This window comes from Ambystoma mexicanum, chromosome 3p, assembly GCF_040938575.1.
Source record: "Ambystoma mexicanum isolate Mex_15411 chromosome 3p, UKY_AmexF1_1, whole genome shotgun sequence".
NCBI classification, from domain to species: Eukaryota; Metazoa; Chordata; class Amphibia; order Caudata; family Ambystomatidae; genus Ambystoma; species Ambystoma mexicanum.
The window spans coordinates 90170215-90183924 of NC_090925.1; positions in this window are offsets into that span (position 1 = coordinate 90170215).

The window sequence follows — 13710 nt, forward strand, 5'->3', positions numbered from 1 at the left end:
ACTTGTATTAAAATGATTTACAAATATAAGGGGAAGGGACAAAAGACCACAAATAAAAATAAATAAAGAACAAAAATAAAACCTAAGATTATGAAACTATATAAACTGGCAGAGGGCTAGTCCAATTGGTATGTCGGCTACGGCTTCCAACAGGGCCGACTTCACCACAACATCCGCATCCTGTAGATGAGCATCCACACGGTGCCTTCTGGAGGGCATGCGGGTGTCCAGAACATTTCATTCCACCTCCTGCACAAACCTGCAGGACTTCCCCCAGATGGCCATCTGCCTGCTTGCCCGCCTCTTGTCCACCTCAGCCCTGACCCTCTCAATGGCTGTATCCGTTGCCCTCCACCTCTCCTGCTGACTCTCAAAATGCACCTTGGGCGACAGCAGATTGGCCAGCTGGATATAAACCCCCTGCCTCAGCTGGTAAAGCCCTGTTGTATGCGCTTCCTCACAGCCACCATCTGCTGCTGCCTGGGAGTGAGTGCCCTACGGATAGATTCCCATCGACGAGATGATAGCTGTCGTCGGGGCAGTACGGCATCTGCAATGTCCTGAAGTGCTTGCTTTTCTGCCATTGACTGTTCCAGTGTGGGCCCCTGCACAGTCTCAGTGACAACCTCTGCTGTGGATATAGGGACTTCCACCTCAACCATGGACATGGGCACATCCAGACATGTTGTGGTGGGACTGGTGCACACAGGCCCATGGTGGGAGCTGCAGTGGAGGACAAGTGGGCCATAGAGGGGGAAGAGGTGGAGAGCGCAATTGCAGTCCCCAACCCAGAGAGACCACCCAAGAGGTGTGCAGTCATCAACTGGGCCAGAAAGATGGATAGCTGCTTGTGATGATGTACAAGATCCATATGGGAAACAAGTACGTTATCACGAATAAGTGCCGTCGCCTGCCAATGCCTGCCAGCAGGGGCTGCACTACTACACACATGGCCTCATTGGCCACAACTTGGCGATCAGTCTGGGTGGAGGTCTCAGAGAAGGTGGTCACTGCTGCAGCAGATGGCCCAGGGACATGAGGTTGTGCAAAACCCTCCATGGCGGATTGCACATTCTCATGTATCTGGGCCAGGGGGACAGCCTGAACACCCTCTATGATGCCCCTACCTGACTGCATGGGCCTGTCAGCAACGGTCCCCTTCCCCACCTACACCCCCTAAGCACCTCAGAAGCCTCCAGAGACCCCTCAGCCCTAGTTGGCCCTTGTGTGGCAGCACCCTGTTCCACCACTTCTGACGAGTCCCCCATGACAACCACAGTGACAGTGCATGTGTCACATAAAGAGGATTAACTGTACCATGAATTCAACGTGAGTCAACCACCAACTGCCCCACACACGCCCATGCAATCAGCATGAATACTGACACACAAGTGTTGGCCCAATGATGATTTACACACAAGAGACATGCACATATGAACACAGCACATTGACTTGTAGCCACATACACATTTGAATAAATCATCACACGTCACTAGACCAATGCCAAAGTGACCCAAGATTAACCTGCAGGCAGGTCCATGGGAACTGCTCCTGGGCACATGTCTCAGTACCATGATTGCATGTCTACTCGCATAAACGTGCAGTGTAGGAAAGGATACAAACAGGAAGTCCACGAGGAGTCATGCATGGGACAGGGAAACCTGGCATCCAGGGCCTACATAGTGGTATAGAAGTGTGGGGCCACAATTTGCAAAACTGGGTCCATGCCATTGATGCTCCAGAGCAGTACCCATCTGAGAGGCTTGGGAACCCTGACTGCATTATGGAGCACCCCTACCAATCCCTGCGACACCCACCAGAGCACTTGCACTGCCTGACCCTTTAGTACCAGCACAGAAGATCCCCTGAAGCCCCCATGCTACTTGTCCATCACACAGGGAGACAGCACAGACAACAATGCAAAATGGGGTCCATGGAGCTTCGCTTCCGACAAATGTAGGACCAAGCTGGGCAAGCTGCGACTCAGGGCACCTTGTGGGCCACATGGGCAGTCGGGCGTGGTTGAAGGAACTGGCTAAAGGAACAGATGGATGTGGGGCATGAGGAAGGGCTACCCATAAGGGCCCCATCCAGGGTCCAGCCTTGAGCCTCCAACACTGACACTGTGCCATTGTCTGCTAGTGGCATAACACTGTCAGTGTGGTCAGCTCCATTAAAAGGGCTAGTGCCCTCTAACAGTTGTTCGGATGTTGGTCACATTACGCCACATTCCATGTGTGCACTGGTGGATGTAAAACTAGCACTGTGCACTGTGGACGTCCCACATCACTCACTATGACAGAGGGACTCCTGGGCATGTAATGATGATCCACCCAAGTAACCTGCCTTAACGTAGCAATCCACAAAATCATACCTGAGTATCTATCCAGCTGGATGGGTGGGAAGGAGAGCCTGGGCCCAGGCACCAATCTTGTGAGAAGGGGGTGGCTGCTTCACATGCCCACCCACCAGTATAGGGGAACAGCGGTTTTCCACCGTTTGGAACTGTCAAAACCCTACATTGCAGTCAACAAAAGAGTTTATTTTAGAAGGGCATGGCTCTCATGGGCCCACATCCACTGTGTGTTGGGCATGCCCTGTGATCAGACCACCATCCTTGCACTCTCACATGACCACTGGGGTACTTCTGCAGTGCCCTACCTCCGCACTGCTTGGAGGAGAGAAACCCCCATGTAAGAGGGCACGGCCAGAGGGGGCATGCTCTCGAGTCAACACTGTCCCAACAAAGGTGGCATGTTAATGCCTGTCTCAACAGCCGATGCTGGACAAGCATTCCAACCCAAGTTGAACCGAGTGTGCAAAATTGACCTGTGAAATGCAGGGTGCCAGACCGACAGACTGCCTCCCGTTGTGGTGCAATTCATCCGAGGTTGTTTTGTCAGCCAAGCACCCTGCTGGGCTGCAATTGAACTTGGCCACACAGAAGAGCATCCCCAGCAGCAAATGCCCTGTTTGTACTTTGCTTGTGGCACTGCTCTTGTTCATCTTGGGGATGTCCGTTGCTTGTGTGTGTCCGAAAGTACCAAGTTGAGGGCAGACATGACCCTTACACACTGTCAGCTGTAAGCCAGAGGAAGGCAACTATGCTTATGTGTAAACTGTGCACCCTCGGTGACAGAGGAGGTGGTTTGGCCAAAAGTGTCATTCCTCCTCATAGAGCAGGAGTACATTCCAGATTGGAGCCCATCCATAAATCCTGAGCTGGCCAGCCCTCTGGACTTACCATGCAATCCTTGGATCCACCATCAGATGACCGGGCATGGAGAGTGGAAAACCAGCATTTCAAAGGATCACGATGGGCACAGGCAACCCATGGCCCTGGCCTTTTGGCAAAGGCACAACGGAGTGTGGGAGACCCCTCTACTGAGAACAAACATGGGCAAATACTGTGTTCTATGGGATTTGTTTGACTCAGGGGGGTCTACAACCACGTTTTAGCTCACTGCACTCTTCACTGAGGAGAAATAAACATTTGCATATCAGTCTTTTTTTCTACCCAAAAGGGCAGTCCTGCACTGAAATGCCAGTCAAATCTCCTCTGGTATGGTATGGTAATGTTTATTTGTGTAGTGCCTATACACAAATCAAGTGTTTTAACGTGCTCAAGGATGGAGGGAATAAGGGGAAAAACAACAGTCGTTCAGAGTCCTTGAAATTCTAAGACAATGGCATATAATACATTTAACAGTTGAGGTAACAGCAAGTATGTCTGAGGTCAATTTTTGCAGTTTTTTCAAGTGCCTTAGGGCATCACCATTCAGGCAGGGAAGACAGGGAGAAAACACAAAACTGATCTTTAGGCATTGTACGTATGGATTCGCAAGTGCACAGATGGTTACAGGTGGGAGAGAGGAGGGGGGACCATGGTGGTGGGTACAAGTGCACCCAGTCGGTAGTGACTGGGGTAAGTGCAGAGAGATGCCACTCTCTTGGGTCATTGACCAAGTGCAGTGATGATGAGGCAAAGTGCAAGGTCCGGAGGCAAGTGGGGGAGGACTGACGGGGGTACCAGAGACCTGTGCCACTCTGTGGTACATCAGGCAGCCAGTCAGCAAGCTGTACAGAGAAGGAGGGAGGGAATAGAGCAGAGGGATAGGTTAGCAGGGTAGAGGGAAAGAGAAGGAAGAGAAGAAGAGGAATGTTCTAACATGTTTCTGGAACCTAAGGAGATCAGGCTCAAGACAGAGGGCAGCAGGGAGGATATTCCAGAGGGAGGTCCCTGCAGAGGATAAAGATCTCCCTCCACACTCACAGAAGGTTGGATGTAGAGGAGCAGAGGGATTGGGAAGCAGAGGGTTTAGGTAGGCTTCATTCTTCATTAAAGATAGGTAGGTCCCAGGCCCCAGAAATTCTTGTGGACAATGCAGAGGGTCTTGAACTTGATCCTTGCAGCCACAGGGACCCAGTGGAGGGATTTCAGAACCAGAGAGATGCAGTCCTTGGGTTTGAGGCCAAGGATAAGTCTTGCGGTTCTGTTCTGGATGAGTTGCACAGGGCGCAGGGCAGAGGTAGGGAGGTTAAGAAAGAGGCTGTTGCAATAGTCCAGTCTTGAGAGAACCAGGGTTCTATACACAGTGAGCTGCTGGGGGAAGGTGAGCAAAGGAAGAGTACCTCTGAGGAGGTGCAGTTGGTATTTGGACTTCTTAGAGATGTCCGAAATGTGAGTGGAGAAGGAAAGATTGGAGGTGATGATGACCCCAAGGTTTTGTGCCAGGTAGGTGGGTGCGGGCGCAGGGCCAAGGGAGACCGGCCAAAGCGAGAGCGGGAAAGCAGGAGCAGGAGTCCCAATGAGCATGATCTCAGTTTTACTGGCGTTGAGGAAAAGGTAATTTGCAGCACACCAAGACTGAATTGCGGACAGACAGTCAGATATGAGCGAGGTAGAGGAGGTGGCTGAGGGTAGCCTGAAGGAGAGTTGTGTGACATCCGTATAACACTGGAAGTTAGAGATGAAAGTGGCAATCACACGTGCAAAGGCAGCCATGTCGACATTGAAGAACCACGGGGAAAGGATAGAGCCTTGGAGAATGCCACAGGTTGAGAGAGTGATAGAAGAGAGAATGGACCCAAGTTCCACCTGGGATGAGTGGTCGGAGAGGAAGGAATTTAACCATGCCAGAGGCTGACCTGTGATTCCCAGGGTGTCATGGAGACGTGTGATCAGGATGTTGTGGTTTACTGTGTCAAAGGGAGAGGAGAGGTCTAGAAGAATGAGGACAGAGGCAGTGTTAGTGTCGATATTTGAGAGCAGGTCTTCACGGGTGTTCATGAGAGCAGTTTCAATGCCTCTGGATGCTCTTAAACCAAACTTATGATCGTGGAGGCAACCAGAAGAGTTAGTGTGGAGGGTGAGTTGAGAGATAGCCAGCTTCTCCAGGAGTTTTCCTAGGAATGTGGTGATAGAGATAGGGCGGTTGTTTCCCAGAATGGATTGATCGGCAGAGGGTTTCTGAAGCAGAAGGTGCACAACAGAGTGCTTAAGAGAGGTTAGGACAACTCCAGTGGCAAAAGTGAGATGGCAGAGATCAGCCAAGGCTCGAGCGAGAGAGTCAATGTTGTCCTTAATGGATTTGGAGGGGTAGGGGTTCACCTGTTTGGATGAATCCTTTATAGACCACAGTTGTCTGGTGACCTCAATAGGTGTGATGTGGTTGAGAGAAGAAAGGAGAAGTGGTGAAGGTGCCAAGGAAGGCTCCGTGTAGGTGTGTGATGTGATGGTGAAGTGAGAGAGGAAAGGATGTTTTGAGTTTTGTAGTGAAGTGGGCAGCCACAGCACAGCAGAGTTCTTCGGTGGGTGTGACAGAGGAGGAGGCTGCTGCAGGATTGGCCAGTTCCTACAGAATGTGAAAAGTCTGGCCGTGTTGTTTGATGCATCGGAGATGTAGGCATGAATAAAGACTCTTTTCTTGGTGTGGATGCAGAGTCAATATTGCCTTTGAAGGAGGCGGCAGGCCTGTTTGTCAGAAGGTATGCTTGTTGAATTCCTTTTCCGCTCAGCTGTCCTACACATTTGTTTAAGGGTAGCCAGATCTGAGTCATACCAAGAGTTGCACTTTTTGGAAGGCTTCAATCGGACCCTCATGGCAGGGGCAAGAGTGTCAAGGGTGTTAGTGAAAGAGAGCTTGAAGGTAGCAAGGGCTGTGTCAGGGTGAGAGTCAACCAAAGTTTTAGGCGGTGGAGAGTAGGTGGCAGCAAAGGCAGCTGCTGTCACTCTTTTCATGGGTCTGGTGACTATGAAACCAAGTGGCCACGCTGGGTGTGCCAGTTCAAGAGCAAAGGCAAGCTTCAAGTGTGAAGAGAGAAGGGAGTGGTCCATCCAAGATGGAACGGTAGTGAGGGCGGTAGAGAGAGGGATGTCGGTGTAGATGAGAGCATCCAAAGTGTGGGCCACTGTGTGTGTGGAGCCAGATGGTAAGATAGAGAGGGAGATAGAATCGCAAAGGTTGTGGAAGGGTTTTGAGGGGTCAGGAGAGTCCAGATGGATCTTGAGGTCACCCAGCAGGATGAGTTGAGAGGAGGAGGAGAGTAGAGAGGAGGCCAGGTCAGCCCATTCTGAGAGGAAGAGCATGGACTGTCCTGGTAGCTGATAGAAGGTGGACATAAGGAGCAAGGATATAGGAGAGAGGGAGAGCCTGCAGACTCGGCACTCGAAGGAGGAGTATGATATACACAGGTATCCATTCTGGGAAAATCAAAGCCACTCCCACCCCCACACATTCGGCCTGGGCACCGAGAGGATCTTGTAACCTTCAAGTAGGAGTGTGTCAAAGCTCATGACAGGGCTGTCCTTGAACCATGTCTCTATGATGGCGATCACATCAAGATCCATGTGTTCAAGGAGGTTTGAAGGTCTTTCAAGTGGGGCACATGAGATGGTGCCCCCCATACATGAGTGGCAATGGAGGCAGTGGGTTAGTGGTGGATGATGGAGGGGCCAAGGCCGACAAGGGAGCCGGGACAGTGTGGCAGGACAAGATTAACTGTGTAGAGGAGGAGGAGGGCACAGTGGGCAAGGGAGCCTGAACAGAGGAGGAGGAAGTAGGCACAGTAGTCACGAGCAGGGCCGGTCTTTGCATCAGGCAGCCCAGGCGGCTGCCTGACGTCAGTCAGCTTCTAGGGGGCGCTGCACCAGCAGTCCACAGTGCCAGTGCTAGAATACACATGTAACACGTTCGTTTCCTAACATTATAAAAACAAATGTGCCTGTTCATTTTTATAATGTTAGGAAACAAACGTGTTACACGTGTATTCTACCACTGGCACTGATGCAGGCTGTGGCCTCGGCCAGTGAAGTTTCTAGTCCATTTGGTGCCCAGGGCAGAGGCGTAGGCAGGGTAGGGCCTGAGGGGCAAGGCCCAGCCAAAATCTGTAAATGCCCACTCAGCAGCGCTGTGTGGGTATTTACAGATATTCTTGTCAGTGCAGTGGGCCCAACTATATTAGCATCAGGCTCCATTTGCTAGACAATCCTGGCTATGCCACTGGCCCAGGGCAAAACACGAGGAATACGCCCCCCCCGCAACCCATCCAATGCGCCACTCCCAATGCACCCCATGCTCCACTCCGGCCGCACCCCGTGCACCACTCTCACTGCACCCTGCGCGCCATTCCCAAACTACACCGTTCAGGAACTCCTACCCAAAGTCAAAGAGTCTGTCACACAAGGAATGAATTGCCACTTTTTCATTGGTGCCCAAGACAATTGTATGCCCCAGTCCCATTTAGGCTGCAGATAATGAGCACTGGGCACACCAAGAGACCATGAATATGGCACAGGATGCAGTATATACAACCAACAAAGAACACAAGATGCTGAAGAGGGTTTGGAGGCAACCTAAGCCAAAAGGGCAATGACAAGGAGACACCCCAACCCAATAAACAATCACTTTAACATTCTTTGAATGGGAATCAAGTGTATGCTTTGATACAGTAAAGTCTTGACTGTTTTAAGGATACATGGACCAGGATTATTTATTTATTCATGCAATGTTTGTCGGGTACCTGCATATTTATTTATGCAATGTGTGTCGGATACAGGTATCCGACAAACATTGCAGAAATACATTAATAAACTGGTTTGTGGCTTAAAAAATATTTACTCAGCAACACTGGTCAAAACTATTATCCGCATAGTGAATTGACTCCTCACCAGTGCCATGGAAGTGGTTTAAAGTGTAATTGATATATAATTTAGAAAAGAAGTGGCATGAAAGAAATAGCGCTGCTTTAAACTATTATTTTGGCCATTTTCTGAGCTTGCAGGGATGCACCATGGGCCCAAACGGGTCTCTGTTTGTACCGTGTCGGTGCCCACCGTGCGTCCCTGCAAGGCACGCCCACTCCCCACAGCCCACTGCACCTCCCCTCCCATCTCAATGCCAGCACGAAACCATTTAGTGATTAATGGGCCACCATTAGCAGTTTCCTGCCGACATTGTGATGGAAGGGGCTGGTCTTAGCTGCAGGGGTACCTAAAGTGTTTTCATTGGTGTGCTAATGCCCCCACCCCAAGTGGCGCGAAAGTGGTCAGAGGGAGCCTCTGACTTCTGTAATGTCACGTAGTACTTTTGTACTACGTGACATTACAGTTGGAAGGAGCAGCGCCAGCACTAGACCTGCAGAACTTTCCCCATGTCAGTACGCCGCCCCACAAACTGGGGAATTCCATCCCCTCCAGAGGCTACAGGGACCATGGCAATTGCACCCCCCGTGGCTATTGCGCACCGGGCAGTTGCGTGCCTCGCCCAGGCCAAGAAACAGGCCTGGCCTCGGCCCTCAGGCAGGGCAGGGCAATTGGCAAATAAATTGGCAACATGTGTTGCTTTATTACCTTCCCCCAGCCCAGGGTGGCGCTGCCGCCGCTGCCGCCAGCCAGGCCCTTGGGCGCACATGCAGTGTGCCCTCCTCCAGGCTATGGGCGCGCACTGACACTGAAGTGTGGATCGATTGGGGCTGGCTGGTCTTGTCGGCCCCGGCCATTACAGAAAAGAGGAGCGATTGGGTCACTAAATCCTGAAATTGTTCCCATCACAAGCACACACTGCCAAGCAGCAGAATCAGCAAATACAGTTGCGGCATCCTGCCCTCGCTGATTGGACCTTGTTTCAGGAAATCTGGCAGTAACTACAGCCTGCCGAGGCAAGCACACTTCTTTTCTCCTGCTCCCGTCCTCGCAGGTGAGGCCTATTGCTGCATAGGTGTTTTATTTATTTTAAAATGGTAATGCGGAGATGACTGGTCCAACCAAGAACGGCCTCTGGTGGCCACAAAGCTAGACACTTTTGTCAAGGCTCAAGTAGTCATGAAAAAGGAAGCGAGCACTGGTGGTGGACTCTCCTCAGGAGATCAAAAGGCCGGTTCTCGGAAGACCTGGGCAGATTGTCACCGTCAGCAGATCTTAGACAGTTCCAAGTTCCAGTGGGGTTGGATTGGTCCGTCTGTTGGCCATTCAGCCCGTGGCCAGGCCAAAATCACTTCGAGGGCGAAGCCCTGGGGGCCAGTACCACGCGTGCGCCTTTTGGAGGTTACTACGCCACCCTAGTGCTCACTCCCGAGCATATTGTTAGTCGTTCCCTCTTTCCTGGGCATGCACTGCTGAGTTTCATACATTTCACTGTTCGCTCAAACTTGTCTTATACTCTTTGTCGTTGTGCTTCTTTTGTTTGGAATAGCAATCACGCTAGTCTAACGAGATAAACACCTACACGAACGCGCCTTGAGAATGATGGTCTGAAGGATGGATGCAGGCGCTGGACCAAAAGCTGAGCGAAGTCTGCACAGCAGCTGGCTTGGGAAAGCAACTCAGCAACTATAGTAGAAACCGTCTCTGTGGACGGTTGGCCCATCTTCCGTATAATACAAATACCCAGACTTGCAGGATGCATGCTTCACTTTCTTTGTTCCATTGGGGCGACATGCTGTTGCATCAATTCATGGCCTTTAAAATACCCCGCACGGTGCAGCTTCCGATCTCCTTTAACACAAACGCTGGGAAATGGCCAAGACTAGCTAACGCCACATTAATCAAAGCCAGGTCTCTAAATAATGGTTCAAGTGTTGGGGAATCACCTGCTCACACTCTGTTGTGTGACCAACCAGTGCACAAAAGGTGTTTCAGAGCGTGGGGCTCTTGATGCCACCCATTTCTGCATTTGATACACCAGCAGCTAAACACACCTTGGGGAGGCAGCTCCTTCTGCATAGTCCATTTCTCTCCCAAGCTTGGGACAATGTACTTTACCATAATGGAGAATGTGAAAAAGCGCAGGGCTGCAAGCCTGGGGGGGTGAGGGTGGAGGGCAAAGCGCACTACGCTTGGGGTACACTGGAGATGATTCCCCTGATACCCGCAGTACTCCAAGTCCCTTGAAATTAAATTCGTCTATACACTGCACAATGTGCAAGGGCCGCTGTTATTCAAGCAGCACGCGACTAGTAATTTGCAAAAATTAAACTTAACGAGTCCCAAGAAAAGGTTGCCTTCCACCCTTTAAGAATTTGATTGTTTTTGTTTTTATGTTGGGATGGTAGACATCGTTTTTCTTTGCGATTTTACAGTTTCATGGTGCTGTTGGGAGCTAAAATGAGTGATCACGAAGGAAACATTTAAGAATGTTGAGAGTTCACGAGCATGAGCGAAACAAACTCTAATACTCGAACTGCCATTTCTCTGCCACGGTAACGCACTGCAGTGTGTTTCAATGTAAAGTCCACATTGTAATGTCATAATTTTAGAACGCCACCTCTCCAACATTAACATTGGGAGCTATGTTGAATTGTACATGCATGTCAACTCTCTGCATGTGTTTAAAGTAGACTTTACCACTCACATGGACTAGTGATATTGTTTACGTGTGTCCCTCCTAAATATATTTAACCTCCCATGAAATATTTGATGCACTACATATTGCATAAATGCATGTATTTTAATGCTGAGATAGACGGGCTTGTACAGCTATCGGTGGGTAGGTTGCTGGTGCATGTTCTTGGAGGCTCAAGTAACACTGTTCAAGACCAGTTCATCACCTTTTAAGAGTGGCTTAATGTTTGAGGCCATACAAATGACATTGGTGTAGATCTGACATTGTCGATTCTCTGACCTGAGTCACAGCAGCAAACTGGTCATTGTTACTAAAAATGAAGAGCAAAAGCAGACTAACATAACCAGGCCTGTTCGGGTTTGACCCTCTTATTGCTGTTTTCTGAGGTTCATGAAATTCAGCATATGCCAGCATTGACAATTTTTTTAACTCATAGTCCCCACTCCCACTGCTCAGCCCATGACACATGCATGAGATCACAGGTCGGGTGAGAGGGGGCGCCAACGATGCTTCCCGCCTGGGGTGCAATCTGTTGTAAGACCGGCCCTGGTCACGAGAGCCTGTACAGAGGGGGAAGTGGGCAAGGGAGCCTGTCCAATGGGAGAGGTAAGTTTACAAAGGTGAGTGAGAAGACTGTCGAAGAGAATGTGGTTTGGTTGAGGACCCTGAACCAAAATGGTTCCATTGCAATAGACATTGGTGATGACTCCGGATATGGCAAAGAGGACAAGGAGAAACTCCCAGCGAGTTCCACCATTAATGTGAGAAGAGGCTTTATGGGAGAGAAAGCCGACCATGTAGGGAAGCCATAGATCAGGTGAGTTAACGAAAAAGAGGATGTCTGTTAGAGTCTCCCTGGTGGAAGTCACGACATAGGTGTCTGCAATAGGAATGCCCGCGTTGGAGCCCAGTAGGTCCTTCTTAAATTTCTTCCAGCCAGATTTAGTGATAGGAGATGGATAGGAGATAGAGAATCAGTTAGAGAAGATAGGAGAGATAGATAGTGCCATAGTAAACTACAGTGGGTAGGAAGACCCTTACCAGACTGATGCATTGAAGGACAAGAATGATGGGTAGGGGGGCACAAAGGGGCAGGGACAGAGGGTAGGGCACACAGATAGATTGGAAATTATAAGAGCAATATGAAAATACAATGTAGCCACTGGGTACAGCTAGATTCGATATTAGTAGACAATAAGAAAACACAATGCAGCCACTGGGCAAAGCTCAATTCGATTGTATCAATCAATATGAAAACACAATGCATCCACTGGACACAGCTATATTCAATTTTATCAGACAATAAGAAAACACAATGCAGCCACTGGGCATTGCTAGGTCTTTGTATTTTTTAGGTATTGAAGGTGGTCCAAGTGAGACAGAATGATGGCTGGGAAGTCAATGGTATGGGGTAGAGGATGAGTGTTTTAGTTGAGGAGACTAACCAGCAGGGAAGTGGTAAGAATGTCACAATCTTTCCAGTGGACTTGGAGGGTGTGAAAGATCTCCTCAGTCTCCATATGTTCAAGTGAGGGGGTGTGGAGGGGGTCCACAGGCCCGGCCAGGCAACTGACAGGGGAACAGAAAGGGCCTTAGATATGGGCCTTTGAGTGGGGGCCGGCTGAAGCCTACTGGTGCCCTGATTGTTTGTTTGTTTGTTTATTTTGTTTGTTTATGTATTTGTATGTTTTGATTGGGTATATGGGAGCAGCACTGGTCAATCTGCTTCGAACAGTCTGTTCAAAGCCAATGCGAATGACTACGGGTGTTTGCCAAAAACACTCTTAACTGGGATTTGTCCCCTTGTACCACATACAAGGAATTAATGACCCCCCTGGTATGGCATGACCATACTAGCCCTGATTTGATAAAGTCCAGGAAAGGCTGAAACACGTGTAATCATAAAAAGGGCAATAATCTAAGATTGGATGCTTAATATTAGATGAAATTAAAACAAACCTTTCTTGAATTCAAAGAGTGTGCAAAGTCCTGGGTCTTTTTGTATGCTACGGCATTTCTGTTACTACAAGTTTAAGACAGGTTTTCCTTGGCTTACCATCAACCCAGTGACCTGCGACGATACATTGCATATGAGTAATAAGGGGTTGTTCCTGTCCCCACACTATAAATTTGGTTACAAATATTGAAGCTGGAATCAGAGAGAGATTAAAGTCGCCCGACAGACCAACTGTAAAAATAAGCCGATCCCACTTTCTGAATATCCATTTGTACATCAGTCTTTGTACCAACCACGAGGGTAGTCCATCACCGAAATACCAAATCTCCTCTGAACAAGAGTACCATCAGCAACCCCAGACATACGTTTCGAGGTGAACGCCTCTTAAGATACAGTGAGCAAGGGGACCAGATCTGGAACACCCTTTTACACAGGAGAATTGCCTATCATTTCGGTGCTGGACTGCTCTTGTGGGTGGGACAAAGACTGATATGCAAATGGATATTTCTCCTCTGTGAAAGTTACAGTGAGCTAAAATGTGTTTTTTGACCATCCTGAGCAGGCACCTTCCCATAGAATGGGTTATTTGTCCGTGTCCGTTCTTGGTAAATGGACTCCCAGGCATTTATGTGCATTTTTAGGAACTTTGGGTTTCGCCCTAAGCTACCCACCGTAATTCAGACATGTACCACTTGCTCACTGTGATTAGCAAGGCACAGCATCACCTCATTGATGAGACCCAACTAGGCCGAAGCACAAATCTGGTGTTGCTGTTGGTACTCATGTTCAAAGGAGAATTGCCTAGCATTTCAGTGCTGGACTGCCCTTGTGCGTGGGTCAAAGACTGATTTGCAAATACATTTTCTCCTCTGTGAAAGGTACAGCAAGCTAAAACGTGGTTGTAGGCCCTCC